Below are 23731 nucleotides of genomic sequence, written 5' to 3'. Positions count from 1 at the left end.
AACACCTCCCTTCCTCCCCCATTCCTTCCTTTCTTCCTCTTTGGGAAAGTACAAAATAATTTTGCAGGTTTAAGCAAACACACAAATTGCCCACCACCTCCCCTTTTAAACTAGGTTTAAAGTCACTAAGTCATGTAAATGGATAATGCCGCACTCATTATTCTGGACAACTTCAGGTTGTTTGATGCTTTAATTTGTTGTTGTTGGTGGTGGTGGTAGGAGGGCCTGAACTCTGGGTCTGGTTGCTGTACCTGATGAGCTTTACAGCTCAAGGCTAGTGTTCGTCCATTTGAGCCACAGAGCCATTCCCACATTTTTCTGCTTATGTGGTGCTGAGGAGTTGAACCCAGGACCTCATGCATTCAGGACAAGCACTCTACCACTGAGTCTCCTTCCCAGCCTTAATGCTTCAATTCTTTAAATTTTATTTTTGTCAGTCCTGGAGTTTAATCTCAGGGTGTAAACATATCCCTGAGATCTTCAGCTCAAGTGGAGCCCTCTACCACTTGAGCCACAGTGCCAATTCCTGTTTTCAGATAAGCATCTTTCAGACATTCCTGTCAGTGAATTTTTAATTATATTTCTTCTATGTATTTATTGGAATATTGCAGTTTATCTGAAATTTAAAGTTTTCTGTAAAACTTTGTCTTCAAGTATTAAATATTACATTTACAATCTATTCTGTAGCAATACATTTTGAAATTATTATGTTAAGATGAAAATCTTGTTGTTTGTAGAAAAGTCCCATTAAAGTCCAAATTGGAAATATGGTCATTTCAGCAGCCTTGAGTCTCCTTCATATTTATTTATTTATATTTGTGAAAATACCATACAGAGGGGTAACAATTACATGGGCAAGATAATGAGTACATTACTCATCAAGCATTGTTGCCTCCTCCTTTGTTTCCCCTTCCCATCTGTTCTCATCTGCCGCCCCCCGTGCTCTCCAGACACTCCTTTGCCCGCCCCCCACCCTCGCCGGCCAAGGTGTAAACATCGTTTTTCTTTCATTTTTTATTTATTTTTTTATAGTGAGAATACCAAACAGACGAGTTACAATTACATGGGCAAGATAATGAGTACATTTCTTATCAAGCATTGTTGCCACCTCTTTGCTTCCCCTTCCCATTCCTTTCCATACTACCCTCCTCTCCCAACCCGACCCTCCCCCCACCCCCATCAAAGTTGTAAAGTTCGTTTTTTGACCTAAAGACTTGTATATCTCATTGTTGCAATGGGTCCACCTGTATCCCTAGCTAAAAGATTAGTTTTTTCCCTTCCCCTACACAAATTATAACAACATCAAATACAGTGAAAGCAGGGGCTATACTGTGGGTGATGGACATACAACACAATATAGAAATCATCTTATAAATATGTTAGAAAATATCTCAAGGAAAAATAAACATGGAATCTTTATCTTGTGGTTCATTTCACCTAACACCAAATTCTCTGACCTATTCTGCTCGTCTCAGACATATTCTGGCTATTGCAAATAAGGGAAACCAGGGGAACTATGTTTCTTTGGGACTGGTTTACTTCACTTAATATCAATTTTTCCAAGCCTTTCCATTTCCTAACAAATAGGGCAATGTTATTCTTTCTGATGGAGGCATAGAATTCTATTGTGTGTGTGTGTGTGTATATATATATATATATATATATATATATATATATATCTCGAACATATATATACATCGTACATATATATATGATACATATATACATAAATATATGATATATATATGGTATATATATCATATATATGTATGTATATATACCTATACTTATATATAACATATATATACATATATATGTATATAGATATATATATCACATATATATGATATATATAGTAGATGCATGGATCAATAAAATGTGGTATATATATATATATATATAATGTGATATATATATATATAATATATATATATATAGGATCAATAAAATGTGGTATATATATAAAATGTGATATATATATATAATGTGATATATATATATATATATATATATATCACATTTTATTGATGCATGCATCTACTTAGGGGCATCTGGGTGGGTTCAATATCTTAGCTATGTTAAATAATGGTTCAATAAACATAATTGTGCTGGTAGCTTTAATATGGTCTTGTTTTTGACCATTTGGGTAAATGCCCAAAAGTTGGATTGCTGGGTCATAGGGTAGCTCTATGTGGAGACATTTGAGCAGCCTCCTTACTACTTTCCAAAGTGGTTGAACAAGTTTACATGCCCACAAACAATGCAATAAATTTCCCTTATGCCCACATCCCCTCTAGCATCTATTGTTATTAGAGTTCTTGATTATAGCCATTCTAACTGGGGTGAGGTGGTATCTCAATGTTGTTTTGATTTGCATTTCTGTTATGGCTAGAGAGGTTGAGCATTTCTTCATATGTCTATCGGCCATCCTTCTTTCAACTTCAGGGAAGTTTCTCTTTAAGTCTTTAGCCCTCTTATTTATTGGGCAGTTGTTTCTTTGAGGATTTGTTTTTGGGGGATTTAATATTTTTGAGTTCCAGGTATATTTTATATATGAGACCCTTGTCTGTTTATGGTAGTGAAGAGCTTCTCCCAATCAATGGGCTTTCAACTGATCTTGCTAGCTATGTCCTTTGCCATGCAGAAGCTCTGCAATTTCATGCAATCCCATTCGTCCAACATTTCTTTGATTTGTTGTAATCCTGTGTGTCTATTAAGAAAATTTTAGCCTGTGCAAAGGAGACCTACTGTTTCTCCTATTCCATTCTTTAATGTTTTCAGAGTACCTGTTTGATTCCGAGGTCTTTGATCCATTTGGAGTTCATTCTGGTTCAGAGATGATATATAAAGATCTAGCTTTAGTTTTCTACAAGTAGTTAACCAATTTTGCTAGCACCATTTACTGAAGAGGTTGTGTTTCTTCCATTCTAATTTTTTAGCTCCCTTATAGAAGATTAGTTGGCTATAGGTCTATAGGTTCATTTCTGGGTTTTAATTTCTAGTCCATTGGTCCTATGGTCTGTTCTTGTGAGAGTACCAAGCTATTTTAATTACTATAGCTTTGTAGAAGAGTTTGAAATTTGGTATTGATATTCCTCCAGCACTGTCATTTCCGTTAAATAATCGTTTTTGCTATTCATGGTCTTTTATTGTTCCATATGAATTTGTGGATTGCCTCTTCTTTTTACTAAAAGATTGAGGCTGGAATATTGATAGGTATCATATTGAATTTGTAGATAGCCTTGGGAAGTATTGCCATTTTCACTATGTTGATCTTTCCAATCCAGGAGCATGGGAGTTTTTGCCACTTTGTAAGTTCGGTTTTGATTTCCTTTTTCAGGTTTTTAAATTTTTCATCATAGAGGTCCTTCTTTTCTTTGTTAAGTCCTAGGTATTTTATTTTTTGTGGGGCTATTACGAATGGAGTTGCTTTCCTGATTTCAGCCCTACTTTTCTCATTGTTGGCATACAGAAAAGCCATTGTTTTTTGAGGATTAATTTTATACCCTGCTACTTTGTCAAAGTTTGAATTAGCATGAATAATTTGGGAGTGGAGTCCGTGGGATTCTTTAAATCCAAGTTCATGTCATTTGCAAAGAGGGAGAGCTTCTTCTTTCCCTATTTGGATTCCATTTTATATTTGAATCTTATTGCTGTAGCTAGGCATTCTAATACTAGTTTGAAGAGAAGTGGAGTGAGTGGACATCCTTATCTCATTCATTAGTTAAGAGGAAATACCTTTACTTCTTCACCATTAAGTAAAATGCTGGATGTAGGTTTGTCATATACATCCTTTATTGTATTGAGGAATGTTCCCTGAATTCCTAATTTTTCCAGAACCTTCAGTATAAATGGGTGGTGGATCTTGTCAAATCCTTTTTCTGCATCTATTGAGGTATCCATGAGGTTCTTATCCTTGCTCTTGTTGATGTAAGTTATTGTATTAATTGATGTGCGTATTTTGAAGCAGCTTTACATCCCTGAAATGAATCCTGTTTGATCATGATGTATGATTTTTTTGGATGAATTGTGAAAGTCGATTGACCAAAATTTTGTTGAGAAGTTTTGCATCAATATTCATCAAAGAAATGGGTCTATAGTTCTCTTTCTTTGATGAGTCTGTGCCTGGTTTGGGGATGAGGTTTATGATGGCTTCATAGAATGAGTTCGGTAGTGAACTTTCTCTTTCAATTTCATTGAAGACTTGGAGGAGTATTGATGTGAGCTCTGCTTTGAAGGCCTTGTAGATTTCCGCTGTAAAACTGTCTGGTCCTGGGCTTTTCTTAGATGGGAGGTCTCTTATTGCTATTTCTATCTCATTGCTTAATATGGGCCAGTTAAGATGGTTTAACTCATCTTGGTTTAGTTTCGGCATGTCTATATTTACTAGGAAACAGTACATTTCTGACAGGGTCTCAAACTTATTAGCATAAAGGTTTGAGAAGTATTCCTTATAGTGTACTGAATCTTGGTTGTTTCTGTGGTGATGTTTCCATTCTCATCTCTGAGTTTATTTATTTGAGTGTGTTCTCTTGTTCTTCTAATAAGATTTGTTAAGGGTCTGTCAATTTGTTAATTTTTCAAAGAAGCAACTCTGTTTTGTTGATTCTTTCTATGCTTTTTTGGATTCTAAGTCATTTAATTTTTATTTAATTCTAATTATTTCTTTCCATCTAAATTAGTGGGGTTTATCCTGCTGCTCTTTTTCAAGGAGGCTCAGATGTGTCATTAAATTGTTGGTTTCAGATCACTTCAATTTGTTGATGTAGGAACTCAGAGCTATAAACTTGCCTCTGAGTACTGCATTTGCTGTGTCCCAGAGGAGCTGGTAATTTGTGTGTTCATTTTTGTTGAATATTATAAACATTTGAATTTCGTTTATGATCTCTTCCATGACCCACTGGTGATTCAACAGTGTCTTGTTCAACCTCCATGTGTTACATGACTTTCATTGGTGGCTTTTGGTGTTGAGTTCTAATTTTATTCCCTTGTGGTCTGAGAGAATGCAAGGTATAACTTCAATGATTTTGGATTTGGACAAGTTTGCTATGTGACGTAAATGTGGTCTATTTTGGAAAAAGTTACCTGGGCTGCTGAGAAAACGTGTATTCTGCTGCTGCTGGGTGAAATATTCGGTTATTGTCTGTTAAATCTAGGTGATCTATGCAGTTTTTTTATATACATGGTTTCTCTGTTAATTTTTTGCCAAGTTGATATATCTAGTGGGGAGAATGTGTTTTAAAGTCCCCAACAATTAATATCTTTGGATCTATGGGAGATGTGAGAAAAAGTCAAGTTTCTTGGATAAATTTGGGTGCTCTTATGGGAAATAAATATTTAGAATTGTAATATCCTCCTGAAGGAGAGATCCCTTAATTAGTATATAGCAACCTTCTTTATCTCTTCTCACTAATTTTAATATGAAATGTATTTTATCTAATATTAGGATTGCAACTCCTTCCTCTTTATGAGGCCGTTTGCTTGTTAGATTTTGTCCAGCCTTTCACTTTGAACATGTGTTCCTTTTTATGAGCAAGTTGTGACTCCTGAATGCAGCAGACAGAAGGATCTTTTTTTTAAAAATCCAACTAGACAGTTTATGTTGCTTAAGTGTATTGTTAAGTTTGTTAATGTTGGGAGATAGTACTGAGAGATATTTGGGAGTTCCTGCCATTTTATGCACCTTCTTGGGGGCGGCTCCAACTGGGTTCTTCCTACGGTTCTTGGAATCTCAATTTGGGTGCAGTTTCTTAGCCTTTATTATGTTCCTGTTGGTTTTCTCTGTGTAGGACATCTTTAAGTAACTTTTGTAGGGCTGGTTTGGTAGAGATATATTGTTTCACTTTTTCTTTGGTATGGAAAATTTTTATTTGTCCTTCATTATGAAGGAGAGTATAGCTGGGTACAGTATTCTTGGTTGATAGTTGTTTGTCTTTAGGGCATGGCCTACATCATTCCAGGCTCTTCTTGCTTTAATTGTCTCTGCTGAGAAATCTGAGGTGATTCTAATTGGTTTCCCTTATAGGTGATTGATCTTTTCTCCTTGACAACTTTAAGGATCTTTTCTTTGGTCTGAATTGATCCTGTGGATATTATAATGTGTAGTTGATGTCTTGTTATGGTTTGGTCTATTTGGGGTTCTAAAAGCTTCTTGTATCTGAATAGGCCTATCTTTTTGCATGTTTGTGAAGCTTTCTGCTAGGGTCCTGTGAAACAAATTTCCTAGACCTTCTGTTTCCATGAGCTCCTCTACACCTATTATCCTCAGATTAGGCTTTCTGTTTGTGTCTCCCAAATGTTGAATAGATCTATCATATTTCTTGGATTTGTCTTAGATAGTTGTATGTTCTTCCTCTATAATATATAGGCTGTCTTCAATCCCTGAGTTTCAGACTTGTGCATGGTCTAACCTACTGTCAAGAATTTCTACTTTTTTTATTTCTTTTCCTTCTAATTGGTCAGCTTTGATGGCTTCAAATTCTTTGTTGGAGCTTTGTTTTAGATCTTGTATGAATTTGTTTACTTCCTTAATTTCGTGTTCAATGTTTATTCTCACAGGACTTAGTTGATTGGTTATGATTTCCTTGGACTCTAATTCCTTCTGTTGGACTCCATTCAACATTCCCTTTCGGGTCTCCCTGACCTTTTTCAGCTGTCTTTTAATAGATTCCATGAATGCCTCTATTTGGAATGAAAGTAACACCAGTTTTTTGCTAGTATTTTAAGGCAAGCATCAACCAAAGTCCTGTAGTTGCACAGTCAAAAGTCGAAAGATACAATCTATTTCAACAGATACAATCTATTCAACATAAAACAACAATTTATTAATGGGCTAAGAACAGCAAAGTAGAATTTGACAAACCAGAAATGATTAGTTTTAGGGAGAAAAGGGGAAAAATAGGATTAGAGAGATGTGGATAGGTAAACGGAGAGTGAAATTAACCAAGTCTTAATCTCAAAGGGGAAAATGGATTGAACAGAATGATAGGAGAAAGAGAAGAGAAAATAAAAGAGGCAGGAAAAAATGGAAAAACCAAAATTTAAATTTAAAAAGTGAAACACAAAAATTATTCAAGTTTAAAGAAGTAATATTGAGTGAAGAATGGGAAAAGGATGAGAGGAGAGGAGGAGTAGAAAGGAGATATGAAGAACTAAAAATACTTATAATAAAAATAAAAATAAAAAATAATTATGATATTATAGAGGTATTATGAGATAATATGGTTATTAAGGAATTTAAGCCTAAGAGTTTTTGAAATAAGTAATAAATTTCTGGATTAAGTGTGTAAACAATGTGGAATAAGGTCTAATAATCAATGAAGGGTATATCTGAGGATGAGCAGAACAACAATTAAGTCACCCAAAAGAGAATGAAGAGAAGAAAAAGTGAAAAGAATGAGAAAGAAAGAAAGAAAAGAAAAGGATCAAAAAGTTCAGTAGAGATAAAATAAAAATACAAAAGTGCACATACATATACACCTAAAATAAAAATTATAAGAGAAAAAAAGTTTAATAGAAAACAACTTTTTAAAAAAATTACAAGTTAATAAAAAGGTACAAAGAAAGGGTTCTTTTGCGGGGGGGGGGGGGGGGGTGTTGAATAGGAAGATCCTGTATCTCCCTTGTGTCTATAACTAGTGTCTTGGTGGAGTCTCTGGTCTACTTGTGGTATTTGGTTTTCCTGTGGCTTGATTGGTTTCTTAAGTTAGTTTGTTTGGGCAGGCAGAAAAATGGTCGGCTTTACCCAGAATTTTGTGACCCTCCTCCAAGGCTAGTTCAGTGGGAGGGAGATCTTCTTTGTTTCTTACAAAAGAGGGAGTTGGCTGTTTCCTCTTGTTTGGAGATGCTGTGATGAGCCTAGGTTCTGGGTAGAGTTGAGGCCTTTCAGCAAACAATAGCTTTTCCCTGAGGGGCTACCTTCTGAGACACTCACAGAGCCCAGAATGGAGTAATTCTCAGGGTTTATGTTTACTGAATTTCAATTGATTATCTAGGCTGCTATAGGGAGGAGAACCCTCTGGCTCTGTTTACCCAGTGAAGAAAGACATTCCTCTGGGGGCAGAGTTTTCACTGCCTGGGCTGGGTGACTTTCTCCTGGGTGGAGCTGAGCCTGGCAGGTCAGGTCAGGTTCCTGTGACCTGCGAAATGACTCTTGTTTTCCTCCAAGGCCAGGGTTGGAGCTATATTCTGAGCCTTTGCCAGTATCAAAGATGGAGATCTCAGATAGTGGCACAGTGGGGAGAAGGAGGGAGAGGGGTGACCTTGCCTCCTCTGCTCCCTGAGAAGGTGTTATTATGTCAGGGTTCTACTCATGCCAGTGTATTGGTTCTTGAGTCGTCTCTGGTCTGTGATCTGCAGGATAAAGATACCTGCTCCTTGTCAATTCTTGCTGGTTTTGGGTAGAATCCGATCACTTGCTGTGTCTGGCACATTTGTCCAGGACTCTCTGTGTTGTAGGTATGGCAACAACGGCCACTGCTACCGCTGCTGTCACCACAGCCACAGCTACAGACAATTGCTCAGATCTGTTTCCTTTCCTGGATTTTCCCTTTCTGGCAAAACTTTCTGTACTGGGATGGCACACTTGGTGTAATTCTCCCACCTAGGATTGTTCACTGGAACACTAAAACTGCTTTCTATGTGAGAGCTTGTTTAGCCTCCAGGTTCTCCTCTGCCATCTTCCCGGAACTACCCTTTTTTTTCTCTACAGTATATTTTTTGTTTTGGAACAAGTGTCATGGATTGTCCAACCATTCAAAAGGAAGCTTATTCCATTAATTTTATAGAAAAGGAATGCAGCCTGCCTGCCTCTCAAGGCAATTTTGAGTATAATGTTAATCTGATAATTCACATCATTGAATTTTCAAAGTCGTTTGATAATTTTTTATTAAACTATTCATTAAAGAGGTTCCAAATATCAAGAACAAAAACAATGTTTTGCTTTCTAAGAATGTTTTAAAAGCTAGTAATTCAATAAAACATATTCTATTCTTCCAAGATTCCATGGTGAAGAATTTCTCTTTTATCGTAGCCCTTACCAGTGACCCCCTCCCTTCAAACTTGTAGCTTTATTCAGTTTTCTTGTTCCCGCTTTCATTTTGGTACTAGCAAGAATAATCTCCGTGTAGTATTTGACAATGAAATTCCATTTGTTGTTAGATAGCTCAATACATATTGCCAAAGGCAGACCCATGGGCATATCATAGAGCATAAACTATTGAATATCATTAACGTGATCCTATTCAACTAGTCCATCAATTAATATAAATACCACATAAATGTGCATCTTCATATAATTTTTAAAATGCAATGTAGTTACATATCATATGTCATAAAATAATTCAGACCACTAGTAGAAGAGAGTAAGCTCAACCTTTTGCATCGTTCCCAATGCTATTTGTAAAATTTTCTTTCTCATTAACTTTCACTGCAGGGCCTTCTTTTCCTAGCAATATGTTATGTCATGTCCTTGGATTTTTGTCAACTTTGAGTAAGCTGTTTTCTTTCCACCACCAGTTAGTCCCTCGCGTTAAAAACCTGAGGAATAACTTGTCCCAATATGCCTGCAAGAGGAGTATCCAAGTCAACTCTCTGTGCCCACTATTCCCTTACTTTGGGAATGGGGTATCAGAGACCGGTGAGACAGGGGTGTCAGGGTTCAGGTGGCTGGAACCATGGTGTTATGAATTATGGGTAGCAGAAAAGAGTAGTAGAGACTAGGATACCAGGTAAAGGTTAATTGTGACTGTAATTGCTGAGTTCCAGTGTTAGGAAATTGGTTAGCAGCAACAGCTTTGCAGGGGTTGGGGTAGCTAACACAGGTATCCAGAACTGTTTATCAGGGACAAGTAAGCATAGACAAAGTGAAAGAGTAAAAGTTGTGAAGGATTGTGGGGGACAATCAGGGTAATAAGGTCATGGGTTTGTAAACTGGATAGCCAGTACTATGGTAGAAGCAATTGGCATGGTGGCCTGATGTGGTGTAGAGCTCTGGGTTTTCCTGTCCAGTTTTGGCTGTTAGATCTTTAGGGAAACTACCTCTAGCAGCTCATTATCAGCTTGTGTTCAGGCACGTGCCATATATAAATGTCTACTCCAAGTAGATTGCATTCTTTGACATCAGCTATAGGATCTTTGCTCTAAGCATCCTGAGAGACCACACTCCACAATGCTACAGAACAGGCTCCACATAGTGAGCTGCAATCACCGCATACAACTCTTGCTGCTCCTCTCAAGTGTCAAGTATAATGGTAGCAAGGGATCTGAGATGTGCTCAGCAGCAGTGCTCTGAAAAGCTACCAATTCTTACCATGGCAATTTGGGAGCTCCCTAGAAATGGGCAAGAGCACTTGCTGATGTTCTTCCAACTTCTCTCTGTGGCTCTGTACAACCAGTTTGTTGTACCTCAGATGGAATACTTTGATGTCTAGGTGGCATCAAACTTGCTCTATCTTCTCTCTCTAGGTGCTCTTCTGTTTCAGCTGCCTCTCCATTTCCCTCCAGTTAGCTCACTTCATCTCCACATCTTTTGAATTGTGCTTCATATCAACCTGTGGCTTTCACACCAAACCCTTCCACTTTCTCATTTACCTCTCTAGCTGTCAATATGGTACAACAAGCTAACTTTTGTATCTGTTTATCAAGATTTGAGCTGGAATCCAAGATGGTACTAGCTAACTGATAACATGGGGAACTTCTTAAATACTCCGCTGCCATTCACTGCTCATTGAGAAAGATGCAAATGTGTTCTGGTCAGTCTCTCCTCCATTTCTGGTTCACAGCATAAAGTGAATTTACAATGGAGCTACCAGACAGCTGCTATGTCAGCAAGTGACAAAACCAAAGATAATTTATTGAGGGGATACTTACCAAGTGTAGTAGGATAAATGCACATATTTGTAGGATATTACTAAGAGCTTTCATCAAACTGGTTATTTTATGCTCAAAATGGCAGACCAGTGTTAATCTCTCCCCGAGATCTTCCTGTTGTGAAGGCCCTGAGGACTCCTACATACAACTCAGACCTAATGACATGGGTGAATAAAAAAGCAGGTGAGTATTGATTAGTATTTTGAAGGTGTGGTAAGATGTTGTCTTGTCATGACCAAGATGAAATAAATGTCTTTATGTCCTTTCTCTGACCTTCATCATATCTCTTTATTTGGCATAATTGGCAGATTTCTTAGTGTGTCATCTTCTCCTGTTAGTTCAGTGCACAAGTTAAAACATTAAGCATGCCAAACCATAGGTTTCCATTGTCCTAGTAGATGTTTTGCCTTCTAGGACCTTCCTTCCAGGTAACTCTCTGTTTAGCAAATTGCACAATGTCCCAATCAATGAAATCATTTTGAGCCTATGAGAAAATCTCAATTTGTAAAGCAGTACACATAAGAAGGAGATGATGCCCCACACTCAAATGCTCCAGGAGAACAGAGTGTAAGGGTGTCTACACAGTTGGGAAATAGGATTCTGAGGGGGTGGGAATGGATGATTTTAGATAGCAAACTTAGAAGTAATTATAAGTTTCTGAATTTCTAACCTTATTTCCTTCTGCCCCTCAGATCCAATTCAGGAGGTGGTGGAATGTTTATGATCACAAAAAGGAGTTTTTAATCCCAGACCCAAACTCTAAGTGTTCTTGTTACATCTTCCCACCTGCCCCTGATGTAAATTGTCAGAAGGGCAAAGGGGAAGGGAGCCCCCTGCTCAGGAATAGAAATGGAGCTTACAAGTAACTGCAGTCTCTGACTTTCTATTTTGAAGGTAAGATAAAAGGCAGTTTGAGTTTCTACAAAATCAGTTTCTAGGCTCTATGCTTTCTTCAGAACTTCTTTCTCTCCTTCTATGTTTTGACAGCAACAGTTAATAAAGTGCTTATGTCTCTTAGGGGCAATCCTTCTCTTCACACAATGCTTATAGTAGACAATAGGTGGAAGCTGCCATTAAATTAAAAAAAAACATGAAATAGCACACAGTGAGTGCTTTCCCTGAATACCTTGACCTAACAAGTTACCAATTCTGAAGAGAACGTTATTATTGGTGCGTACTAACAACCTCCACTGAATGGTGAGCTTAGAACACTTTTCCCATGACAGGTTCTGTCCAGGTTATTAGGATGGCTGAGTTCTACTGCATCAATGAACTTACAGACCATGCAAGACAGAAAAGTCTAAGAGATTGAGATCCCAAAAAGAAACTGGACCAACAAGAGAAAACTTATTGCTGAAAAAGTGGGAAGACTTAACTAGGAGAATGTTCCTCTGAATACAGATATGGATATAATTATAACAAAGTTCTAAGTTGTGGCTCATCAGTAGAAACTATCAAGTCAAACCTCACTAAAGCAAAAAATAAAACTTATAAAATTAAAAAAATCTATTTGGATTTCAGTACTAACATCTGTTTTAAGGAGTGTGATTGTGGTGTGTGTGTGTGTGTGTGGTGTCTGAGATTATGTATGGGACAGCATTAGTTCTTAAAACCCATCATTTTGTCAATATTCTTTAGGTTTCCCATTCAAGTCTGGTGGCATTCTAGCTCTACAATGTGAAACACACAATTTTCGCTTTCTTCTTGTTAAATGGAGATAAACATGTAATGGATATGTCAACCTGGGTTGGTTTCAAACTGTGATCTTCAGATCTTACTCTCTGGAGTAGGTAGTGTATAAGAGTGAGCCACTATGTTCAGCCCAGTATTTCCAGTGACTTACATAATCTTTCTGAATCTCAGTTCTTCCTGTGTGGAAAGTGAAAAGAATTACTGTGTGGACCTTAGAATCAGGTGGGAGTTATGACTGGGTGTAGAAAGTATACGTGTTTGGGATGTGTGTACAAAGCCTGACACGCTCATAAAACTACTGATGTTTATATTGAAATGTATTCCAGGAATTGGAAACAAGAGGGATTTTTCTGTTCTAGTTTATCCATTTATGGCATTGAAGGAGCCAAAGATATTCAAGGAGAACAGGCAAACAAATGCAGTACTTGTACACTGTAGATATTGTGTTCACAACGAGCTATACCACTGTGGACAGGGACAGGAGGGATGGGATTGTCAACAAGAAATGAACTCATTACCTGACTTACAAAATTGTTATCTTTTTATTTTATTTTATTTTATTCTATTTGTGAACATACTGTACAGAGGGGTTACAATTACATGGGCAGGATAATGCATACATTTCTTACCAAGCATTGCAGCCTCCTCCTTTGTTTACCCTTCACCTCCCTTCCCAGCCTCCCCCCTCCCCCCCACCCAATCCTTCCCCCCTCCCCCCCAACGACATTGTAAAGCTCGTTTTTGACATGGCAATTTGTACTTCTCATTGTTGCAACAGGTCCACCTGAATCCTTAAACGACTTGTTTTTCCCCATCTCCTCCACAAGTTATACTGACATCAAATATACTGAAATTAATGTACTTGAGTATGAGTTTTATTTATTTAATTTGCTGATGATGGTGAAATGTCGTTGTCCTTTAGCTCTTCACCTCAAAACTAGTACTCTACCACTTGAGCCAAAGTACCTCTTCTAGCTGTTTCTGCTTAGGTGGTGCTGTGGAATCAAACCTAGGGTCTCGTGCATTCAAGATAATCTGTCTACCACTGATCCACCTTCTCAGCCCCCATAAGTGGTATTATTGTGCAAGGGACTATCAAACAAATCTATTGAGCAAATGTATTCATTTGCCACTAGACATAATCAAAATTTATGAATTATCTGATATTTTAATGAATAAAACTGTTATCATTGTTACTAGGAATTGTTTGTCTCCCCATGCTGTAAACATGGAGGAGGTATTTTAAACTAAAACTACAAAAGTAATTTTAAGGTCTTAGTGCTAACAAAACTGTCCAGGTGTTATTACACTAAACAGAGAATTCAAAATGAGTTTTCTTCATAAATACAGAGATTAAAGGACATATAATCCTTATTTCAAAATGCAAATTAAAGGGAAAATCAGTCAGGAGGTAAAATTTATATTGAATGTTAATTTTTGAAGAGGAAAAGAAGATCTTAGATGGCAGACTAAAAACACTATCAGAGCCCTTTATGCTGAATTATAAAAAAAAGAAGCTTTAATTGAAAAATTGAGCTGGAATGTGCACATCATGCAAAGGCAAGCAATCAGAGCATAGCACCAACAAAGAAACGCCATAATGTATATCTCAGAAAAAGGAAACAAGTACATACCAGGGCTCAACATCCTTATCCATGATTTCAATGATACACATAAACCCCCCTACACACAGATGTACACTCACTCACACACACACACACACACAAACACAAACGAACACACAAGAATGTATGCAACAGCTCAACCTAATCACTTCCATTCAACATGAATCAAAGATCTTCCTGTAATATTTGAAACTTTAAAAGTTTCAAGTCTTGTAAGTAATTGATAACAGATGCATAAGCAAGTATTTTCTGAATAGACTCTGCTATAGAAATGAGAGTTCATGACGGTTATAACTACTTAAACATCTTTGAATCTCAAAAGAATTAAACAAGAGGCTATCTGAATTTTGGAACTATATTTCTACCAGCTATTCTTCAAAGGCTTAATACAAGGTTACAAAATCCAAAATTGAATACCAAATTAACAAAACTAATACTTGTGTAAGTGAAGTGAAAGACACTTCTCAGTGACCTATGCTGCCTCAATTTGTAAGCCTGCTGCACATTGTGGAACCTTTGATTCTGCTGGGCCAGGCCCACAGTTGTCTTCCCCAGAGCAGTAGCCCTGCTGGGGCTGGCAATGGGAGCTGTGTGGAGAGGAGGGAAGGCCTCAGGGGAGGCCGAGCTGGGGTTGGGGATGGGGGTAGTAGGGAGAGTACGGGAGGCCCTGGCAGAGGCTGGTGAAGGGAGAAAGGAGGCAGTAGGCCAATGGCTCAGGAAGTAGCAGCCCCAAATGCAGCTGGGTTCTGGGGAGTGTCTGTGAGGTGCAGAGTTTGGCCTCTGGGGCCGCGTGGCTGGGTGAGGAGAGGAAGGAGTCTCAAATCCCACCCAAACAGACAATGAGAAATGAGACAACCAGTGGTTGAAGAATTTCAAGAAAAAAGGCAGGGACTTGTAGGTAAACTCTGGGAGTGAGGAGGGCAGTAGTGCTGAGCCAGTGGTGGTCATGCCTCTCTGGAGGCCCTTGATGTGAGTGAAGGCCTGCTCTGCTGTGCACTAGGCCTCACTCTTGCCTTGAAGCAGGTACTAGGAATTGCAGGCACAGCCTCAGGTTACCCCACAGAGCTGGCCTGCCATGAGTGCTGGGGACCGGGCAGCTGCTGGGAGGTTATGTGGAGCAGGGCAGAGGAAGAGAGGCTGGTGGGTACTGCTCCACCCTAGCCAGGCACAGGGCCACTGGGGAAGTTCTGGGGACTGCCTCCCAGACAAGTGGCCTCTGGGGACTTGCATGGTGGCTGTTATGTGTGGGCTGGGAAATTCCTTAGCATGGTCAAGGTGTCTCCACGGATAGGCACATTTACTCCTGTGCCCCTCCTATCTTCTGGATTCCCACTTTCCTCCTGCCTGGTGCCATTTCCAACTATAGGAGTAAAGTTCTCCAGCCTCTAAGAGGCCATCCCGGAGATGCTTACAGGGCTTCCCACGTCTGGTTCACCATGCATGCAGGGCTCATAGGGTGTCATCCTCCAGGCAAAGGGTACCACAATTTCAGTTTGGAAGAGGGAAAAACTTCATTGCCCCAGATACAGCTGCCCTTGGGGTTCTCTGTGTACACTAGTCTTGTGCTGAGATAATGATCCCCAAAGACCACCAAGGAGCCATTTCTGATGTGAGCACACGAGAGTCATTTATTGCAAGCTCGAGCCTGGACTCACAACTGTCAGCATCGCAGTGAGTCAGAGTTGCGACCTCCAAACCTTCAGTTAACAGGGTTTTTATAGGGCATAGGGCTGAGGTAAGTTGGTTCATAGCTTGTCAGTTACATGATTGGTTGACATTTAATGAGATAATATTGTAAAAAATTTTATTGGCTAACATGTGCAGGCTTAGCAGTAAGAAGCAAATTATGTTAACTATGGAATCTTAAGAAAGATCTGTAGCTTTAGGTACCTTCCTGTCATCCTCTGATGGCTATTGCTATAGAGGAGTTACGGGAAGAAGGTTATTGGGACATTTCATGGTTTTTCCAGGAACCTGAGTACTAACATTCGGTAAAAGTTTTTGCAATAGGTACTTTCAGTAAATGCCTTCACAATGGATACTTTCAGTATAGACCTTCAAAATGGACAAAGTCCAGAATGGCTATACTTTGGCTAAGGTCTCTCACTAGGGGTGTGTGAGTGTGTGTGTGTGTGTGTGTGTGTGTGTGTGTGTGTGTGTGTGTGTGTGTGTGTGTGTGTTTGGTGTGAGAGAGTCAGACACAGCTGAGGTTTGGTGTAAAACACTTCTTCCCTTCAGCCTTGAGTTTTGGTATCTAGTGGTTGTTCCCCCTCCCGAATTCTGAACTCTAAATTTGTTCTTCTATATACTTTTATCCTTAGATCTTCTTAATATTCAGATTCCTAATATCTGCTGTGACCTTCAGAATTTGCTTCATAAAGGGGGTGCCTTTCTTCTAACTTTTATGAAGCCCTTTGCTCTATTTAAATGCAGGATGTGCTGTGTTAGTGGTTTTACTTAGCCCAGACTATGTGGCCCAGGCTGTGACTGTTAGTTCTGAGATTAGTTTAGGCTAATATGAAATACTATCATTTCAATCTATCTAGTGAAAAAAGTTCAGCATCTTTATTGAAACAATTTCCTGGATGTAAAACCAACAAAAAAAATTCCAGTGGTATAAATGTACAATCTGTTGATTTTAGTTAATTGTGCACCACAGCAATGAAGAAATTCTTCTTACTAAAGTGAGTATTTAGAACGTGAAAAAACCAAATATTATAGAACTTAAAAACTGATAAAATACCAAAAGTAAAAGAAAGACACTGATCAGGAATGCAGTACAAATGTAAGTGTTTAATAAATAAATGAAATATTTGAGATTCTTATCCACATAGGAAATACAAAGGAAAATAAATAGGAAAGTCACTGAAATCCCATCCTACACACCAGAATAACTATCACCATTCGAATAAATAAACATCTGGAGAGGTTGAAATAAATCAGGAACTGTATTTGGTTTTGTGGTATTGTAAACTAGTGCAACCCATATGGAGATCATAATGGAAGTTTAGACAATACCAAAAAGACACATGTGTTGATGACTTTTACTGAAACCTTGATACATAAAGAAGGAATATAAATCAACATCAACATCCATGTGCATGGCAGCAAGAAAGAAAGCTGTGCAATCAACTTAGATGCACAAAAAAGAGGGAATAAAGAAATGTGCTATTCATAACTATAAACATGTTCTGGTATATAAGAGAAGTGAATTTCTCCAATATCACTGCTAAATATTTTTGGGTATACACCTAATCCTAAATTCACAGGTTTTGGGGCTTCGTGTTTTTCTTTAAAAGGGACCTCCATATTGATTTTTAGAGGAGTTACAATAGGTTGAAGATATCCTATAATATGTGGATATTAGAAGAAATTTAAATATATCAATGAACACAATAAGGACCATCATATACAGTTTGTAATTTGATCCAGTTTTAAGAAGGCAGCAGTTGGGGGCAAGACAATGTTAGAAGCTTAATAACAAAAACACAGACATGGAAAAATTTTAAAAAAATGTGCAACTGATTAGTGCTAATACTAACAAAATATTTTCCTCAAGTTTTAAAAATGAAACAATTAAAATAATACTTAATAATATCAAATAAGTATGCCATGGAAGAAAATGTACCATAGACATATGTTCCCCATAATTTGTTTTAATTTATAACAAATTGACACAGGTCTCATGGTTTCCCTTATTTGCAATATCTAGTATATGTATGAGTCAAGCGGAAAAGGTCAGATAATGTGATATTAGGAAAATGAACCCTTAGATATGTATTTTAATGTTTTTTTTTTCTTTCATGCATGTGTTTCTAATGCATTTATAAGATTATTTCTTTGTTGCTTTGTATGTCCCTCCCCCACAGTATAACCCCCGCTTTCACTCTATTTGATGTCAGTATTACTTGTGGAGGAGATGGGGAAAAACAAGTCGTTTAAGGATATATATTTCTACCAAATATTGCCAATTAAATTATTCCTTCCTTTTTTTAAGTATCATGATTGAATACATAATAAAGTATTAATTGAAAATTAGTCAATGTAGTATAATTGTTGTGTATAATTTTTAATATAATCATACACTAACTACTAATGTAATTGTTACATTTACATCATTCTATTAGTACAGATGTCTATTGGAAAGCGTTTCTTTTTTAAATTTAAATTTTAATATTTATTTTTAAAAATTTTTTGGGGCGGTCCGGTCTTGGGGCCTGAACTCTGGGTCTGGTCGCTGTATCTCAGCTCTTCAGCTAAAAGCTAGTGCTTTACCACTTGAGCCACAGCGCCATTTCCGGCTTTTTTCTTTTTGCTTATGTGGTGATAAGGAATCGAAACCATGGCCTCTAGCATGCAAGACAAGTGCTCTACCACTGAGCCACCTTCCCAGCACTGGAAAGTGTTTCTTAGAATCTCCTGCCAGCCATTCATTAGTGGGAGTCCCAGGATTCAAACTTCAGGCCTAAGTTGCTGATTTCCGCTTGGCTTCTCTAATAGCCCGCCAAACATCAGCAATGTAAGGTCATGTATATTGTCTGGGCATTGTTATTTAGACCCAGGATGGTTCAATACAAAGGTAAAAGAAAAGTAAAACCACTGGATTGAACTTCTCAGTTTTATACTTTTACTTTTTATTTTTTTGCCAGCCCTGAGATTTGAACTCAGGACCTAGGCTCCCAGGATTGGCTTTGGCAGAGATGCCAAGACTTGAGTTCAAGCCCGGTGCTTTGCCTAAAACCAAATAATAATAATAATGATAACAATAACAACAACAACAACAATAATAATAAGGTATTGGCTTGGAATTTGCACCATTTCATTGGTAGGCCTGGCATTTAAAATCAGGGTCTGGGTAACTCTGTGGCACTGTGGGTTAAGGGGAAGATCACCGTCCTTGAAGACAAGAAGTTCAGAAAAGTTCCAAGGGCCTGAATTGAAGTCCCAGTACTGGAAAAAATAATACTCATATATGAGATCTATTTACATACATGGGTTTATTCCATATGACATTTATTACCCTTATTTATTTAGTATTATTACACAAAAAACATTTATTTTATTACATCATATCACACATACTGAGACCCAGGAATTTCACAGAGAAGGAAAAAAATTTGTCAAAATTCGCTTCTTACTCCATGAATACATTATTGGCCATGCTGGGATTTCAACTCACGGCTTACAATGCCCAATCCATAAATGGGGTCACAGTCTTAGCCCACCAGCCTCCAGAAAACTGAGCTGCCAGGAAGTTCTGAGGACCTGTGATCAATCCACAGTAGTACCATATATGTATGTATATATATATATATATATATATATATATATATATATATATATATATATATACTGACAGAAGGAATGTGAGGATATTATTAAATTATATATTTTTACAAATTATTAGTCATTAAATTATGCTTCCATTTAATGAAGTATCATCATCTAATACTTATAAAATCATTAATAAAAAAATCAGTCAATATCCTTAATCATACCATCGTGCTAGAATGGAAGATATAAATTCAATAATTTTTGTGTGGCATTCTAAAATAGAGTCATGAATTAACTGAAAATTTAATTATTATTTTAATAATGTTCCATTAGCATTCACATGAATAGGAATGAGTTAGTCAGGATCTCCCTCCATTTGTGGGTGGCCGTCCTAGCATTGGAATTCCAGGCCTGGGACTGCAAACCATTGGAATGACACCGTGAAGATTTCAGGTTGTCACGAAAAAAAAAGAACAAGAAGAAAAAGAAGCCAGGTGTCAGTGGCTCTTGCCTGTAATCCTAGATCCTCAGGAGGCTGAGATGCAAATTTGAATTCAGCCTGGGTAGGAAAGTCCTCGACATTCATACTTCTTAAGAGATCACAGGAAATCAAAACAAAATAATAACAAAAAAAAACCTGAGTGGCCCATGGCTCAAGGTGCAGAGCACTACCCATGATCAAAAGGGCTCAGGGACAGGGCCCGGATGATGGGCATTGAGCAGGTTGCCCATGCCCAGCCCCCCAAACTGGGCAAGCTGGAACAAGCCCTCAGAGAGTACTAAGTCTGAGCAGGCATCTTGAACAAGCATCCTTCACTGCAGTTTAAGAACTGAAGCCAGGAAAGCTTTGCGTGGGCTGGTGTGTGCAACTGGTGTGTACAACGGGTAAGTTATGTCCTGGCACTTGTCAAGAGAAACCACAATTCTTAGGCTGTAGGAGTTGTCGAAGGTCGTGACTCCATATCTGTTATCCTTCTGTAAGATGTGAGCCTAGGCCTCTGGGGGCTGGTGCCATAATTCATTCATCATTCCTCATTGCCGAGTCTCAGGCTGGTCCCAATTCCTGGGAAAGATAGAAAATAGCCAGCAATTTCTGTGCCAAAAGGGGTAATCCTATAAATCCCACCATCATAACTCCCATTAGAAGTAAGCCTTGGGCTTCGAATGTGGTTTACTGGTAGAGTGCTTACTTAGCACACATGAAGCCCTGAGTTCGATTCCTCCCTACCACAGAAACAGAAAAATCCAAAAGTGACACTGTAGTTTAAGCAATAAAAGTGCTAACCTTGAGCAAAAGAAGCTCAGGAACATGCCCAGACCCTGTGTTCAAGCCACAAGACTGGCCAAAAAAAAAAAAAAAGTGAGCATGGTGAGACATTTTCTACTGAGACTTAGAAGAGGGCCAAGGTTATGGGTAACAGGTAGAGTGCAGGTGCTGTTGGCTCACCCCTGTAATCTTAGCTCCAAAGGAAGCTGAGATCTGAGGATGCCAAATGCAAACAGGAAAGTCTATATGAGACACTTTTCTCCAATTAAACTCCCAAAAAGCCAGAAGTAGAGCTGTGGTTGAAGTAATAGAGTGCTAGTCTTGAGCACAAAAGATCAGGGATAGCGTCCAGGCCCTGAATTCAAACCCCGGGACTGGCAAACGCATGCACGCACACACACACACACACAAACACACACACACACACACAAACACACACCAAGATAGAGAATTTGACAGTCCATTTAATCAATAGTATTCTTTTAATGCATAATAAACTATGAATAAAATTCAATCCCTGTCCAGTGATTATTGGGTCTAATTTTATGCAAGACTGATTGAAGGACTACTCTTCCAACCATGACATTAATCACATTCCTCTGGTGTTCCTATGGACAAGCAATAGTTTCTTAGGCACTTCAGTCCCTTGTAAGTGGCATGACTGGGATTCAAACTCAGGGCCTAGTGTCCACGTTGGCCTATGGCTTCGCTGATAGAGCCAGCCTTCAGAAATGCTAGATGACCTACAGGTTGCAGCCATATGATTCACATCCAGTATGGTCAACGTGCAAGGAAAGAAAACAGAAACTGCTGACCGTCTGCAGTTTGTGACTTTTTTTGGTGCTGTTTTCATTTTCTTTTCCTGTGAGCCCCTGAGGCCTAGGACCACAGGATGGGCTGTGGGTCCAGAGGCTGCACCATCCCAGGCTAGGGTGATGGAAATTGAGGAGAAGTTGCCACAAACTGAGTTCAAACCCCATGCTTGGCAAAAATTAATAAATAAATTAATTAATTAACAACACTATTGAAGCTCCCTGTCATGGATTTTGTGCCATTTTGTTGTCTACCAGGCCAGGGATGTCACCTTGGGATTTGGGTAATTCTGATGCACTTGGGGCAGGGGATGGGAGAAAAGGGAAGCTCTCCTCCCTTGAAGACAAGGAATTCAGGCCTGTTCCCTAAGCCTGAATTCAATCCCCAGCCTTGGAGAACATAACATTTATACACATTTTTATTATATCATTTATAATTACATCCATACATTCAGTCTATATCTTGTTTGTTGGAATGATTCATTATATTTTATTATATATTTATTTGTTTACCATTTATTTTATGGACTGTGAGTGCACCTATAACATTTATTACATTCATTCAAATCTATTCCATAGCATGTAGCTTTGCAGACATATTATAAACATCATACCTGACACCCAGCACTTGCAGAGAAAAGGAAAACAGGTATCACACTTGCAATCTTAATCCAGGAAGACATTTAGCAATGCTGGGACCTGAAATGAGGGCCTAGAGGCCGAATTCACGAATGGGTGTGTGTCAGCACGGCAGCCTCTAGCACATTCAGGTGCCAGGTGGATCCCAGGACCTAGGATGGAGATACAGGTTTGGCCAAAATAGCAGTATCTTTCTATGCAAATGGTGGTATACAAATAAATATATATGTAGATACTGTGAGTGATGTCTATCTAGTATTCAATGACATATACTACCTTCCTAGGGATTCTCAAGTATTTAGTGAGTACTCCATTTAATCAATAGTATTCTTTTAGGGGATGGGAAGGTGGCTCATTGGGAGAGTGCTTATCTTGCATGCAAGAGTCCTGGATTTGATTCCTCAGCAACACATGGTCAAAAAAAGCAGGGAATGGCACAGTGTCTCACATGGTACCGCCCTAACCCTGAGCTGAAAAGCTGAGGGACAACGCCCAGGCCCAGAGTTCAGTTCCCGCTACTGACAAAACACACACACACACACACACACACACACACACACACACACACACAATGTATTTTTAATGCATAATAAACTATAAATTAAAATCAATCCACATCTTGTGAATACTGGATTTAATTTTTGCTAGACTAATTGACAAACTACTCATCCAACCATGACATTGACCACATTTCTCTGGTGTTCCTATGTACAGGCAATAGTTTCTTAGGCTCTCCAGCCCTTTGTAAATGTCATGACTGGGATTCAAACTCAGGGCCTAGGTGTGCAGAAGCCTATGGCTTCGCTGACAGCCAGCTGACAGCAATGCCAGGTGACCTACAGGTTGCAGTTTTGTCATTTGTACCCGGGATGGTCACCATGCAAGGAAGGAAAACCGAGAAACCTCTAACTGTTCACAATTCATGGCTATTTTTCCATGCCATTTTCACTTTTTTTCCTGTCAGCCCCTGAGGCCTAGGTTCCCAGGATGGGCTGTGTGTCCAGAGGCTGCACCAACCCAGGCTAGGGTGATGGAAGCTGAGGCAGAGTTGCCACGACCTAACTTCAAGGCTAAATAAATGAATAAATAAATAAAATATTAAAATATATAGAAAATAAAATAAAATAAATTTAAAAAATATTAAAAATACTAATGGGGCTCCCTGACTTGGAATGCATGCTCATTTTTTTTCTGCCAGGCCTGGGATTTGAACTTGGAGTCTGGGAAACTCTAATGCACTGTGGGGAGTGGGGAAACTCACCCTTTGAATACAAGCAATCCAAGCCTGTTCCCTAGGCCTGAATTCAATTCCCAGCCCTGTAAATTAATTTTCATCCACATTTGAAATGATTAATATCTACATATTTATGTTTACTGCATATTGTTTTTTGTATTATTTATTAATTATATTTACTGACTATTATTACTCTTATAACACATATTAAATTCACTACATCTTATGAAAATTATACAGATTTGCAAATGTATTATATCTTACTTCAGACCTAGGACATTCAGAGAAATACTATAGTAGATGATCCTATGCTTAGAAA

Source organism: Dipodomys spectabilis, unplaced genomic scaffold (assembly GCF_019054845.1).
Source record: "Dipodomys spectabilis isolate Male_0828 unplaced genomic scaffold, ASM1905484v1 ptg000520l, whole genome shotgun sequence".
Taxonomy (NCBI): domain Eukaryota; kingdom Metazoa; phylum Chordata; class Mammalia; order Rodentia; family Heteromyidae; genus Dipodomys; species Dipodomys spectabilis.
Note: the sequence above shows the minus strand (reverse complement) of the source record.